Source organism: Urocampus carinirostris, chromosome 10, assembly GCF_059441175.1.
Source record: "Urocampus carinirostris isolate Australia breed hairy pipefish chromosome 10, RoL_Ucar_1.0, whole genome shotgun sequence".
Taxonomy (NCBI): domain Eukaryota; kingdom Metazoa; phylum Chordata; class Actinopteri; order Syngnathiformes; family Syngnathidae; genus Urocampus; species Urocampus carinirostris.
The window spans coordinates 34,740,812-34,755,881 of NC_142358.1; the positions used below are offsets into that span (position 1 = coordinate 34,740,812).

General features: G+C 42.0%; 1 non-coding gene and 3 pseudogenes across 1 annotated transcript; 1 reads left to right on the forward strand and 3 right to left on the reverse strand.

Annotated features, from left to right (window-relative positions):
• Positions 1-2,110: 2,110 nt before the first annotated feature.
• LOC148358814 (U2 spliceosomal RNA) lies at positions 2,111-2,408 on the reverse strand (annotated as a pseudogene).
• Positions 2,409-2,436: 28 nt separating this feature from the next.
• On the reverse strand, positions 2,437-2,556 carry LOC148358815 (U2 spliceosomal RNA; annotated as a pseudogene).
• Positions 2,557-2,783: 227 nt separating this feature from the next.
• On the reverse strand, positions 2,784-2,967 carry LOC148358816 (U2 spliceosomal RNA). The gene has a single exon (XR_015851904.1). It is a non-coding gene; the product is annotated as a U2 spliceosomal RNA (small nuclear RNA).
• Positions 2,968-8,278: 5,311 nt separating this feature from the next.
• On the forward strand, positions 8,279-8,450 carry LOC148358817 (U2 spliceosomal RNA; annotated as a pseudogene).
• Positions 8,451-15,070: the final 6,620 nt, after the last annotated feature.

A 15,070-nucleotide genomic window follows, 5' to 3' on the forward strand; every position in this document is an offset into this window, starting at 1 on the left:
AATTGCACTTGAAATGAAATGATCTGCATTTATATAGCGCTTTTCAAGTCAATGACTTCCCAAAGCGCTTTACAATGCGCTCCACATTTCCCAATAACGGACTTGCAGCCATGTAAAGCGCTAACCTGCTTATTGGGGGTATTAGGGGTTCAGTGTCTTACCCAAGGACACTTCGACATGTAACACGGACGAGCCGGGATTCGAACTGGGATCCCTTGATCCCAAGGCGAGCGCTCTACCTCCTGAGCTACTGCCGCCCCGACATTCAACATTTTAAGGACACTTTAAATGACGCATCCCACCTTTAAGGCAAATATACTTCACTGAATAGATAGATAGATAGATAGATAGATAGATAGATACTTTGTTCATCCCCGAAGGGAAATTCACATTTCCAGCAGCATCCCTGAGCTGAGAACAAACAATCGAGAACAATCGAAAATAACACGGGAGCTGCTGGAGTGGCTGCCATTCGTGACGGCGCCGGAAGAAACGATTCAATTTGAATCATGTACAAACAAACAAACAAAATATTATTGCATATGGTAGCAGTTCTCTTATCGAGCAAAAAATAGAGTGGTTTTCGAGTGCCCTCTTGGAAACAAATGAAAATCATGGAACTTCAATGGACGCTCAGATGCCAATTTTTGAACGCTCATTGCAAATCCTGTTGCGTTTTTGCTTTGGAAAATAATGCCATATAGTATCCCCTATTTTACAAAAAAGACTAAGCCTATCTTTAAACATTATCAAAGGAGTTTTTGCAAAGGCACAATCTTTCAAAACCGATAGTTTGAAAGAATTTCACACGTCTTAAAGTTGGTGTACAATCATTATTGTATTACTGTTCAGTGAAAAGCCAAAGCAGCAGTCTATACTTATGAAAGACCAGCAGCAATGCAAGAATCAATAAGACATGTGTAACTATCGATACGTCTTTCATTTTCAGCCTTTTGAATACTTCTGAATAAACTCGCTTAGGTGAATCCAAATAGCTTTATCGATTTACGTCCACAACGTTGACAATCTCGTAACATCATCAGAAATGGGACAGCATCTTTTGAGAAAAACTGTGAGGTCACAGGGAGCAAAAGAGGCTTTGGTCAATGAATAACTGGAAAAAAATGGGCAGACGAGACCTCCGTCTGATTCAGGTTGTAACTCATTGCCCTTGCACTGTTGGCCGGGCAAGCCCACTCAAGACTTGTCTATGGCTGACCTCAACCAGAACTCTATTTCCAGATCTACTGGCCCAGATGATGACTTTTAACACTTCAGTGGTCACAATCACAAATATAGCAAGTCGGAATGCGTAAGCAGCAGCAGCAGCAGGAGGAGGGGTGCCACTGACGGCAGTAGGTGGAGTGTTGAGGAAAAATGAGAGGACAAGTGGCCGTTGAGTCTTATGAGTCACTGCTGGCGAGGGCTCTCCATCTGGTCAGTCAAGTGAGATTGCAGTGCTTCCATTTTGTGTCTGGTGTATGTATGAATGTATATCTCATATTAGCAAAAACAGAAAAATATAGACATTTGTATACCGTAAATTCCGGACTATAGAGCGCACCTAATTATAAGCCGCACCCACCACATTTTAAGAGGATAGCAGCGAACTTACATAAGCCGCACCTGTATATAAGCCGCATGCGCCCACACTAAAACATGTAACACAATCACAAAATTAACCCAAACCCTTCTTTGAGTCCCACGATTTTAACTGAGGGGGTTTTTAAGGGTTATTGATCTATCTTCGTTATTCATTATCCATTATCCGTTATCGGTCAGTTCATTATACGCTACAAAGCCTAGGAGCCGGGACACTTACTCTCAGCCAAAAGGCTAAGCTAAGGTCCTAGCCCTATAGCCTTGTTGCGATCATTGCGAATGCACCGTTCCCGGAGGTACTGCAATACCGGGCCGATGCGTGGAGTGGACAGAGCAAGCTCTTGGGGTTTTGGGGTTTTTAAGGGTTATTGATCTATCTTCGTTATTCATTATCCATTATCCGTTATCGGTCAGTTCATAATACGCTACAAAGCCTAGGAGCCGGGACACTTACTCTCAACCAAAAGGCCAAGCTAAGGTCCTAGCCCTAAAGCCTTGCTGCGATGATTGCGAATGCACCGTTCCCGGAGGTACTGCAATACCAGGCCGATGCGTGGAGTGGACAGAGCAAGCTCATATTCCATCTCCAAAATGCAAAAATCAAAGGACCAATAGGCCAAGCACGACTGTCGCTAGGGGCAGTGTAAGTATATAGCAACTGGCTACTGCGGGGGGTTGGGGTTTTTAAGGGTTATTGATCTATCTTCGTTATTCATTATCCATTATCCGTTATCGGTCAGTTCATAATACGCTACAAAGCCTAGGAGCCGGGACACTTACTCTCAGCCAAAAGGCCAAGCTAAGGTCCTAGCCCTAAAGCCTCGCTGCGATCATTGCGAATGCACCGTTCCCGGAGGTACTGCAATACCGGGCCGATGCGTGGAGTGGACAGAGCAAGCTCTTATTCCATCTCCGGATTGCAAAAATCAAAGATCATGGCAAAGGCCAAGCTAAGGATCTAGCATCAAAGCCTTGCTTTATCTTGTAAGTTCCACGAATGTAGACGACCCTAGTTTTTGGTGGGGGGGTTTTTAAGGGTTATTGATCTATCTTCGTTATTCATTATCCATTATCCGTTATCGGTCAGTTCATAATACGCTACAAAGCCTAGGAGCCGGGACACTTACTCTCAGCCAAAAGGCCAAGCTAAGGTCCTAGCCCTAAAGCCTTGCTGCGATCATTGCGAATGCACCGTTCCCGGAGGTACTGCTATACCGGGCCGATGCGTGGAGTGGACAAAGCAAGCTCCTATTCCATCTCCGAAATGCAAAAATCAAAGATACGCTTGGTTTCATGCCATCTCAATTTCTCATAATTGGCATTCAGATACTACACTTGATCTTAGCCAAAAGGCCAGCCACACATGTCGACGCTATCAGAATTGGTTTTTTTTGGTTTGAACAAATTTATTGACACTAAAAACAGAAAACAATCATGACAATCTCAACAGCAATTAAGCACATTCACAATATTATATTCCAATATTACGCTTTTAACAGCAAACACAAAGTGAGGTTTGAACAAACCTTCTCGAAAATCAAACATATTCACAATTTCATTATATAACATCTTTGTTAGTGTCAATAGATCCGTCCAGGCCAAAGTCGATTGTCCTCGGTCTGAACAAATCCACTGACACCAACAGCAGCAAAACACAGCCATCAAGCATATTCACATTTTTTTTATATTTGACAATATGACGTGACGATATGACGTTTTAACATTTTTTCCTGACATTTTCAACATCAATGAAACAATTTCAGAGTTATTTTCTTTTAACAGTAGTTAACCAGCGTGTAAAAGGCAATACTATTGTGCAAGGGCATAGCTCTGCCATCCCACCCTCCCAAGCAGCATTCTTCCAGTCCTCTGTGTGGGTCCTTTCCATTCTGCGTGGGTCCTCTCCCTTCTGGGTTCCACAACCCAGGCCGTTGCTGCCGGGACTCCCACAGTGTAGCTCCGGCTCCCCCCTCCGGGTGGGTACAGACGAGTCTTCTTTATGGCTGCGTCCTAGGCCCGCCGCTCGCAGATTGTATGGTATCTGCAGCCATTTGGAGCACAGCCACGGGGGGGATCTGCCTGCACCTCCATACCAGCAGGTTTCTGGAGGTCCAGATGGCGTCCTTGATGGCGGCGAGAGTGAGCCAGTCCCTGGCAAAGTCGTTCCGATGCCTCCTCGACCGACTCACCCTGTAAAGCACGTACTGTGCATCAGGGACCTCTCCTGCTGTCAAGTCCGGGAACTTTCCTAGTTGTTCGGCCATTGTCCACAAGACCTTGGCAGCGCACTCACAAAAAAGGTGCCTCACCGACTCCTGGGCGCCACAGCCAGGTTGAGGGCACGTCGAAGTCGCTGACATTCCTCTGTGGTGCATTACAGCTCTGACTGGGAGAACTTCATGAGCCACCATCCATGACAAGTCTCGTAGTCTGTTTGGGAGGGCAGGATGATTGACGTTGCTCCAAACCGTTGTGGATTCGCCAAACGCAAGCCCCCGCACAGGGCTTACTGTAGCTCGCTCTTGCACAATAGCAATAAGGGCCCTGTGGTTTTGTAAAGTGTGACATTCTTGTGTTTCCAAATCAAACTTCTTCAAAAAATCCCGGATAAAGAGATGTGTTGGTGGCAAGTTAAACGAAACTGGAATCAAACGATTGTCTGGTACAAGCTTTAGCTTCCGCAAATATGAGCCCATCCAAAAACGGGTCATTGCTTGACTTTTCGGGTTGTTGGGTGGGCCCACAGCGTTTTGGAAGTGGAGAGAGACATATTTGCTTCCCAGGAAAAGCTGGAGGTCAGGCACTCCTTTCCCCCCTTTTTCCTTTTTCTTTTTCATTGTATCTCTTTTTATCCTTTCCCACTTTGAGCCCCAGACAAAGCGAAAGATGGCTCGGTCCATTTGTAACAGCACGTTTCTTTTAGGCATAAAAATTAAACTGATTGACAAAAGCATTGGGAGGATGATCGCTTTGATGATTAGGACCTTCCCCTCTATTGTCAGTTTTCTTAGTGACCAAAAAACAAGTTTTTGCTTAACTTTCCTTGTCACGTCATCCCAGTTGGTCTCGCCTCCTCCATCCACATTGAATTTTATCCCTAGGATTTTCTGGTCTGTCTTTAACACCGTCAGCGGGAGTCCTGCCTTTTCTGTCTCTTTCCACATTCCATAAAACTTCACTTGTGATTTTTCTCTATTTAGCCTTGACCCAGACGCCCTCCCAAACAGGTCAGTCAAGTCAAGGGCTCTTTCAACAGATGCGCGGTCAGTACACAAAATATTAAAATCATCCATGTACAAAACACACTTGGTAATTTGTCCCCCACTTCCTGGGATATTGATGCCTTCGACAAATCTATCTTTTCTTAACATTTGTGCCAAAGGTTCAATGCAAAGAACATAGAGAAGGGGAGACATAGGGCAACCTTGACGTACACCGCAGTTGATCTCGATTGCTTCCGATAAATTCCCGTTAATCATGAATTTGCTGTAGATGTCTCGGTATAGCAGTCCTACCCAATTGATGTATTTTTGGGGAAAACCACATTTTTGCAATACCCTGAAGAGGTATTGGTGCGAGACTCGATCAAAGGCTTTTTCAAAGTCTAGGTTTAGGACCGCTAGTCGCATGTTTCTGTCTCTTGCATAACAAATGGTGTCACGGATCAGCATGAGACTGTCGCTGATCTTCCTTCCCACAATGGCACAGGTTTGGTCTGGATCAACCAAGTCTCCCAAGACAACAGACATTCGTGTTGCTAGAAGCTTGCTGAAAATTTTACAGTCCACGTTTAAAAGCGTTATGGGTCGCCAGTTTTTTAAGTCAATTTTGTCTCCTTTTTTGTGCAATAGAGTAACTATCCCGATTCTGAAACTGTCTGGCATATGGTCTCGACTGGAAAATTCGTTAAAAACAGTTAACAGATCTGGTGCTAAAATATCCCAAAAAGTCCGGTAAAATTCGAGGTTGAGTCCGTCCTCCCCGGGTGATTTGCCTTTTTTCATAGTCTTTATGCAATCATTCAGTTGGTCTTGGGTAAAGTCTGATGTTAAAAAGGGGTCTTGACGCACTGATCTTGAAATATGATCTAATACATGCCCCATTTCATTCTCATATGTTTCTTTCTTTTCAAATAATTTTTTGTAGTAGTCTTCGACCAATCTGGTTATTTCACTACATTCCTTTGTTATTTGCCCGTTTTCGTTTTGAAGTTTAAAAATCCCCTCATTTTTGCCCATAATTTTTTTAAAAAAGTAGCGTGTACATTTTTCCCCTTCTTCTATTTCTCTTTCTCTGCTTCTTATTATGATGCCTTTGCTCTTTATTTCCGCCAAAGCGTTTAGTTCTTGTTTGATCTCTTTGATTTCATCATTAAAGTCCATCCCCTTTTCTGTTAGGATGAAATAGCGTTGGAGTCTTCTTTGTAGTCCCGACATGCGTTTCATCTCTGAGTTTCTTGTTTTTCCCTGCATTTTTAAAAAAGGTCTGTGTTCGTTTCTTTGTCATTTCCCACCATTGTGCTCGTGAATCATACGAGTCTTGAAGGGTCTGCCAGTCTTTGTACAGCTCCCTGTATTGTGCGGCTAGAGCCTCATCCTCCAGCAGGGAGCAGTTTAACTTCCACAAACCCTTCCCAACAGTCATACCTGAAGGAAATGAGAAAGAGCAGGACAGTAGCAAGTGATCCGAAAAAAAAACTGGAATTAATCTTGCATCACTCTGTGCTAAACCCCTCGTAAAGATGTAGTCTATTCGAGAGGCTCTGGCATTGTCACTACTGAACCAGGTGAATCCCTCCTCTCCTGGATGTATGGATTTGAAACAGTCCACCAGTTTAAATGTCCGGCACATGTCTTGTAATAAAGTTGATGTTTTATCTACTTTAAACTCCTCATCATTCCTCTTTCTATCCTTCCTACTTAGGATGCAATTAAAATCTCCTCCCACGATTAGTGGTTGATGGCCTAGCATATGCGACTGGATGTCCTCTAAAAGTTCGTACCTGAGTTGTCTGTCGGCATGGCCGTATATGTTAATGAGGTTAAAATCATTCCCTATATAAGAAAGTCTTGCTAAGATTGCGCGTCCGTCTCTTATCACAGTACTCCCCTTTATGATGAGTTGAGGGTTGTTTATTAAAATGGCTACCCCATCGTTACGGTTTTCATTCGAGCCACTCCATAATGACGGATATGGCCAAATCTCTTCCCACTGTTTATAATTTTTTAGAAAGGGGATGCAGCATTCCTGTAGTAAAAACACATCCGTTCTGATAGTTTTTAAGAACGATAAAACACTGTGAGCCTTAACCTTTGATCTCACACTTCTCACATTGATAGTAGAGAATGTAATGTTCATAATTGTTGTTAAAGTATTTAAACTAGTTAGACAAAACCGGGGGATCTGAGTCCATTCTTTGGTGACCATCGAGATCATCGAGAGTGTCACCTGTGTCAGACACATCACTTAAGAGTAGTACCTCATTTTGAGACTCACCGGGGAAAACTCTGGGACCCTCTGACTCTCTGTCTGTGGTTCCAGGTCTTCCCCTTTTTTCTGGGTTAGGGGGTGAGCCAGAGGACCTATCAAAGGGTCTCTTACTTCCTTGCCCACTAAGGGTCAGATTTTTTCCCTCCCCGACTTCCTCCGTCTCAACTTCATACAGTTCCCTTGTGGGCTTATTCACCGGCAATCGGCTTTCTTCTAAATCTCTTATCTTTGTTTCTGGTTTTTTCACCACTCCCAATTTTGTCTTACTTTTACTCCTCTTTCCAGTGCCCGTATGGGTTTTTGGAGAGTCATTCGCCTTTTCGATTTGTTTGACTTCTCCAAATCCCGCCAATGGCGTAGCAAACAAATTTGCTAATTTGAACTCTCTTCCAGGCCCTTCCTGATTAATATGTGTTTTCAGAGTGGCAGTTGCTTTTTCTATTCGTTTGTCATGTTGGTGCAAAAAGAAGTACACAGTTCAAAAACCGCAGCCGGCACAATGAATGGAAAATGATACCGGTACATAACATTTGATGCAGACCTGCAGAGTCCGGGTTCCGTTAAAAGTAATCCAAGGAAAGAAAGGTGTATATTTCCAAAGGTAAGGGTGGGAAAAATATATATCCACTATTGTCTGCCATGTCCACAGACACTCACCTTTACCGGTCCCCACTTCCCGTCATCCTCCGCGTCTGTTACGCCCCTTCTTTTTAATTGGTCAGTGCAAGACTTATCAGAATAAGTGTCCAAAATAAATACAAATAAATACATTACAAAAATATACAGTTGCAAATACATATTATACATGGTTACCCATATTTACAAAGAAAGACGGTACACCGAGAGAGTTTTCAAAGCTTTAATAATAATATTATAACTTTCATCCCAAACCGCGCCTGTGAAGGGTAGCAAAAGGCTACTAACAGCACGCTCGCAATACAGTTAACGGGTCTGTTGAAAAAAACATACCGTACATGTAGACAAGGCTTTGAACGGTGCATTCGCAATGATCGCAACAAGGCTATAGGGCTAGGACCTTAGCTTAGCCTTTTGGCTGAGAGTAAGTGTCCCGGCTCCTAGGCTTTGTAGCGTATAATGAACTGACCGATAACGGATAATGGATAATGAATAACGAAGATAGATCAATAACCCTTAAAAACCCCAAACCCCCTTTAATGCCAGGACCTTAACTTGGCCTTTTGCAAGGCTTTGATGCTAGATCCTTAGCTTGGCCTTGTGTACTTTCTATGAAGTCACTATCTTTGATTTTTGCATTTCGGAGATGGAATATGAGCTTGCTTTGTCCACTCCACGCATCGGCCCGGTATAGCAGTACCTCCGGGAACGGTGCATTCGCAATGATCGCAGCAAGGCTTTAGGGCTAGGACCTTAGCTTGGCCTTTTGGCTGAGAGTAAGTGTCCCGGCTCCTAGGCTTTGTAGCGTATTATGAACTGACCGATAACGGATAATGGATAATGAATAACGAAGATAGATCAATAACCCTTAAAAACCCCAAAACCCCATCACGGTAAATCTTTCTCAACTTCCTCCCTATAACTGACGTCACCAAAGTTGTCTTCCTTCAGTACGGGAAAGAGACTTTGTCATATAGACGTCGTCCCACGCTCCCTAATTCAAAAACACGCAAGTAACACACTCGCAAGGTAAAGTTTGCGTGCAGTAGCTATGTGCTCGATTGCGTTTAGCCTGTAAGCGGCATCATGTGCCTTGAACCCGAGCGTCCCTGGCGGTTGTTAGAAACATGACATAAATTGGCCGCATCACTGAATAAGCCGCAGGGTTAAACGTTTGGGAAAAAAGTAGCGGCTTATTGTCCGGAATGTACGGAACATAGAAACCTTGGTGGATGTTTTTCTCTTCCTACCTTTCACCCATGATTGTAGATAATAAATATTCATATTCATACAGTGATAAGGCCTGGCTCTTGACATCAAGGTCTTGAATTTGATACTAGATTTTTTTTTCCCACTACGGTGTGTACATGTACACTACTAACACGACTACTACTACCTCAACTACCCACTCCTGATAAGGGTGATTACAATATTAATAATATTAATAGCAGGTAAGAGTCCAGTCCCACTCACTTGTACAGAAATGTCCTTTATTACTTTGACACACAGTGACCTCCAAACTAGCTACGGACTCAAGACATGACGTCAAACAGGAGGACCCAGACCCCAGTATTAATAAACTCCGTTGAATGTGTTGTATCAATCAATGTGAACAGTCTTGACTGAATAAATAATTTCATACCAGACTGTTTTTTAATTTATTGAGGGATCGATTATTACACTATTTAGGATTCTGGGGTAATTAAAATTGGTCAACTCAGATATCCTCTCTCTAATTTCGTAATTCAAACTAAATAAATACACTACACTATCGGCTTCATCCAGGTAAAAAAATCGATCAAGGATTTTTATTGATCCTATATATATTAAGATCATATATATTCTATTTTAAAGTCATGTGTATTCCTGTTCATTGTCTTTTAAATGTGATCACCGCCATGTTGTCATTTTTCTTTTGTGTTTTAGGCCCTTTAGCTTTCGACAATCTTGTAAGCAAGCCATAGTCACACATAGCGGACTGATAAAACAGTAGTTTAATTTGATAAAAACAAAATGCAGGGGTCCAAAAACAGTACAACACAGCGAAGTTGTTGTATTTTCAGCTGACAAAAGAATAGGACAGGTTGCTATAGTTTTGGTATCAGATAGGAAGAACATTATATCAAGCCATCACTTCTAATAATGATAATAAGTACAGTCAAATGTAAAAAATGTATATATAAATAAATAAAGGGCATATATACTTGCTATTAATGCAAGGGTAAATGACAGTTGCAAATATACAACAACGGTGACCATAGCTACACGATAATGATCAGATACAGTAAATATGGTTTATTGTTTCCTGCAATACAGTTAATGTCGCACAAAGCCTGGCCATGGCATGAACATTTATCATTGTAATCAATTTAAGGGTCACTATTGCTGCTTTGAGATTGTAGGCTGATATCAATGCAATAAAGATGGTTGCAAAGCCCTAAAGTCAAAAATGTTTCCGTAATGTAAACACATTATTATCCACAGCCAGTAATTGCATATGCAAATACAAGGCATATCAAGGACGATGCCATCTATTATGTTGATAGAAAAATAAAATGACATATTAGTTCTTAGATGCTCAGAATCAAATTGGAATAGTGTTGTGATCACTAATTTATTGCATATTTTCCACTGCTCTTCACTTCATTTTTGATCAATAGCAATTGCATTCTGAAACCTGATATATTATGTATATTTAGAAACAGCACCCTGAAACAGTTATTACACATTACCATTTTCACAAATTTTACATTTTGCTGCCAAGGGTACAGTCAAAAAAACAAAAACCTTGTGAAAAGCTGGACAAAAAATAAGAAGACAAATGGTGCAGTTATGTCTCTGAGTTAAGTATTAGTTTGTGTTTTCCTTCTACTCTGTCGCACTTATTTTCAGTTGCACTACACAATACAACAACATCTTGTGGTTAAATCTTACAAACCGTCCCTTTAAACTGTCTTGTTGCCGAACTTCGGATAATAAAATTGATTACGATTGTCGCAATTACCCATTGCACTCACCTGTGTCAGCTTTTGCTCGTTGCCTGATTGGTTCCCCTGCTATTCAAACTCAGTGCTCTCATTCACTCCTTGTCAGTCCGTCAACAAAGCTCTTTTTTTGCAAGGCAAGTATTTTGTCTCTGTCCCGTCCTGTCCGGTATCCTGCTCGTGTATCCAGTATCCGGTATCGATCCCATCTGTCCCCTCCTGTCCGGTATCTTCCTTGTGCATGTGATATCCATCCGCCTGTCCCGTCCTTACCTGTATCCTGCTCGTGTATCCTGCATCCCATTTCAATCCCGCCTGTCCCCTCCTCACCTGTATCCTTATGTGGATCCTGCAATTTGTATCGATCCCGTCTGTCCTGTTCTCCCCTGCAACCGGTAACGATCCCGTCTGTCCCGTCCTGTCCGGTATCCTACTCGTGTATCCAGTATCCGGTATAAATCCTGTCTGTCCCGTATCTTGCTTGTGCATCTGGTACCGGTATTGATCCCGCCTGTCCCATACTCACCTGTATCCTGCTCGTGTATCCTGTCTGTCCCGTCCTGTCCAGTATCCTGTATCCAGTTTGATCCCGTCTGTCCCGTCCGGTATCCTGCTCGTGTATCCTGTATCCAGTATCGATCCCGTATTACTCTACCTTTAAGTAGACAGATAGATAGATAGATAGATAGATAGATAGATAGATAGATAGATAGATACTTTATTCATCCCCGAAGGGAAATTCACATTTCCAGCAGCATCCCTGAGCTGAGAACAATACAATAATAAAGCAAAAAGAATACAATATACAAATACCCAGTGTGACGTGCAAATGCCCACTGTAGCGTGTTATATAGAATAACTAAATAGTGCTACACAGAATACATATTGCAATAAGATTCGGTAATATTCAATGTAGGTGGTGTGGTTTACTGTGGGCTTTTACTCTGCCGGGTAGAGTTAAAGAGCCTCATGGCATGAGGAAGAAAAAATCTCTTCAGTCTGTCCATAGTACAAGACAGTGACAGCAGTCTGTCGCTGAAACTGCTCTTCTGTCTGGAGATAATGCTGTGTAGTGGATGCGATGGATTGTCCATGATTGACCGCAGCTTTTCCAGTGCCCGTCTCTCAGCTACTGTTGTTAGGCTGTCCAGCTCTTTGCCCACAACAGAGCTCGCTTTCCTAGCCAGTTTATTGAGACGAGAGGCATCCTTCTTCTTGACGCTGCCTCCCCAACACAGTGTCGCATAGAAGAGGGCGCTTGCGCTTGCTTAAGTAGTGCTTCAACAAAAGACCCTTGTACACCATTTTCTAATCCGACAATAATTTCCTTCTTTAACTCGATCGGTGTCATCACTGTTTTAAAATATTCCTTCCCCTTATCAATAGCTATATTAGGACCCATTATTATGGGCAGAAAAGTGAAAGAAAATAAACCAAATCACAGTAAAATGAGATGTAGTCCCACTCAAACACAATTGGAACAAAGCTGAAATACTGAATAGGATATTGAACGAAGCATAATCGCCATCTACTGTTAAAATGTGTAATTGACCCTTTGTTTTTCCTTCTTGCATTATTTTGCCAAAGCAAAATCCCGCAACCCACTGTAAACGGCTCAGCGACACACTTTTGGATCCGGACCCACCAGCTGAGAAACACTGCTCATTGCTATGAGCATATTTAAAATGCCCTGCAACAGATAAAGCTAAAAACCTTATAAAGTCTACTTAATGCTCATCCAATGGTTGGCAATTTCTTTTATTTGTATGACCGACTTCAAGTCTGGTTTTGTAAATGTACCGAAAAGCTGATGTGACATGCAAAATATTCCGTCTCATCGCTCCAAAGAACATTCTCCCTGAAGCTGCACGGTTTGTCAATACACATCCAAGCACATATGATTCTTCAGTTTCAAGTTATTTATACGACCCTTTTGTGTAACTTCTGTACAGCTACATATACGTATAACCTCGCAGTTTTTTACCTGCATGCCTAATAACGGTTTTGAAGCTTAAGGTCGGCTTAGTCCCCGGTGTTGAGCGTTATTAAAAAACAATCTCCTTAAAACTGAGAAGAATTTTGCATAATTGAGGAAATGGTTGCGTGCCTACGTTGTTGCTCAGGTGAGCGAGTGCACGCCATACACAATATGCAACATTTAGCCGGAGGCCATGACGCTTGAGTGGGTAGTCGACAAATGGAATGTCTGTCCTGCACCCAAAGCGCTGCAACACTCTGATGCAACATCTCATTTTGCATATTAATTTAGGGAAAATACTGATGCAAGACTTATGTACCATATTCATATCGTTGTGTAGCTCAGAAATTACCTTGTTAGGATTTTATAAATGAAAACAGCAATTCATTTGGAGTAAATTAGTAAGTATTGTGGAACTGTGTATTTGTTATTACCAGGGTTGGGTAGGGTTACTTTAACTTGATTATTTTCAATACTTTTGGATTACTCCAATACCAAATATGCTAATAAAACACAAAAGAAACTAAATATGAATAAAAATGATGACTCACAACACGTGGTAAGCTTTCTCTCCTGGCTTTGATCTCTTTGATCTCCGACAAAACTAACATAAAATGCGACAGAAACAAAATGAAAATCATTTTATTCAAATTTAGTTTATTTTGTCCGTTTTTAGCATATTTGGTATTGGAGTAATCCAAAAGTAATTGAAAGTAATCAAGTTAAAGTAACCCTACCCAACCCTGGTTATTAATTGTGTATTGTCCAGATGAACAGCTTTGGTGCCATTAAAAATAATAAACACTAGCAAAAAAATATAAAATAAAAATATCCTATCAGGATTATACAGAAATAAAAACAATCTATTTTAAACACCTTGAGGAATTAAAGGATTGGGCATTATTACTCATCTGGTGTGGGTGGCAAAACAGTTAAAAAAACACTAATATTATGTTTGGATATTTTTTTTCACGAAACCTGCACAGTTCAAGAATGCGTTTCTCAACAAGAGTGCTACGGAAAATTGTCAGAAAAAAATATACTTAAAATTATGTCATGAACAGGAACAGGGTCAGGACCCAAATGCGTGACGTTTCTCACACAAGCCTTTTATTTTACGGGAAATGGGGAGTCATGCATGTTAGGCAGCAGTCTGGCGGGAATTATAGGAAGCCAGAGGCCGACGAGATCGATAGCAATTGTCCGAGCAGATATCAGACGGATGGGGTCGATACCGGACAGGATGAAACAAACAGGATTTATATCAAAACAGGATATCAAAAATAAAGAAGACAAACTAGACGGGAACAAAACTGGAAAACGACAGTAAACAGGACAAAATATATGGGAACAATACCAGACAGGAAATACCAACAGTAAACAGGACTGAGTCAAAACCCACGTCTTGCGGGGCAGAGGTTCGTTGATGGACTGACAAAGGAAGAGTGAGAGCACTGAGTCTAAAAAGACTGAAAGCCAATCTGTCAACGAGCGACGGCTGGTGCCACACGGGCGGGGCCTATTGTGCACCAGGGCAACAATGACAAATTTACTTATTTATCAAAATTGGCTTTCTATGATAAAAAAAATATTTCTCATATTATGTTTGCATTATTATGTAGTATGTATGCATTTGTACTACAGGTAAAATAAGGGTAACCAATGTTGTTTAAAATTAGTGCTTTTGTTGCAAAAATAATTGATAAAATCAAAATGTGCAAAAGTTTGCCGACGACACTGCGATCGTGGGATGTATCAGAGACGGGCAGGAGGAGGAGTACAGGAAATTGATTCAGGACTTTGTCCGATGGAGCGACGCAAACCACCTGCACCTAAACACCACCAAGACCAGAGAGATGGTGGTGGACTTCAGGAGAACCAGAACTCAACCGGTTCCTGTAACCATCAAGGGAGAATGTGTAGAATTTGTCCAGACCTACAAATACCTGGGTGTGCAGCTGGACAACAAACTGGACTGGACTGCCAACACAGAAGCTCTATGTAGGAAAGGGCAAAGCCGACTTTACTTCCTCAGAAGGCTGGCCTCCTTCAACATCTGCAAAAAGCTCCTGAAAATATTCTACGAGACAGTAGTGGCAAGCGCCCTCTTCTATGCGGCAGCGTGTTGGGGAGGCAGCGTCAAGAAGAAGGATGCCTCTCGTCTCAATAAACTGGCTAGGAAAGCGAGCTCTGTTGTGGGCAAAGAGCTGGACAGCCTAACAACAGTAGCTGAGAGACGAGCACTGAAAAAGCTGAGGTCAATCATGGACAATCCATCGCATCCACTACACAGCATTATCTCCAGACAGAAGAGCAGTTTCAGCGACAGACTGCTGTCACTGTCTTGTACTACGGACAGACTGAAGAGATCTTTTCTTCC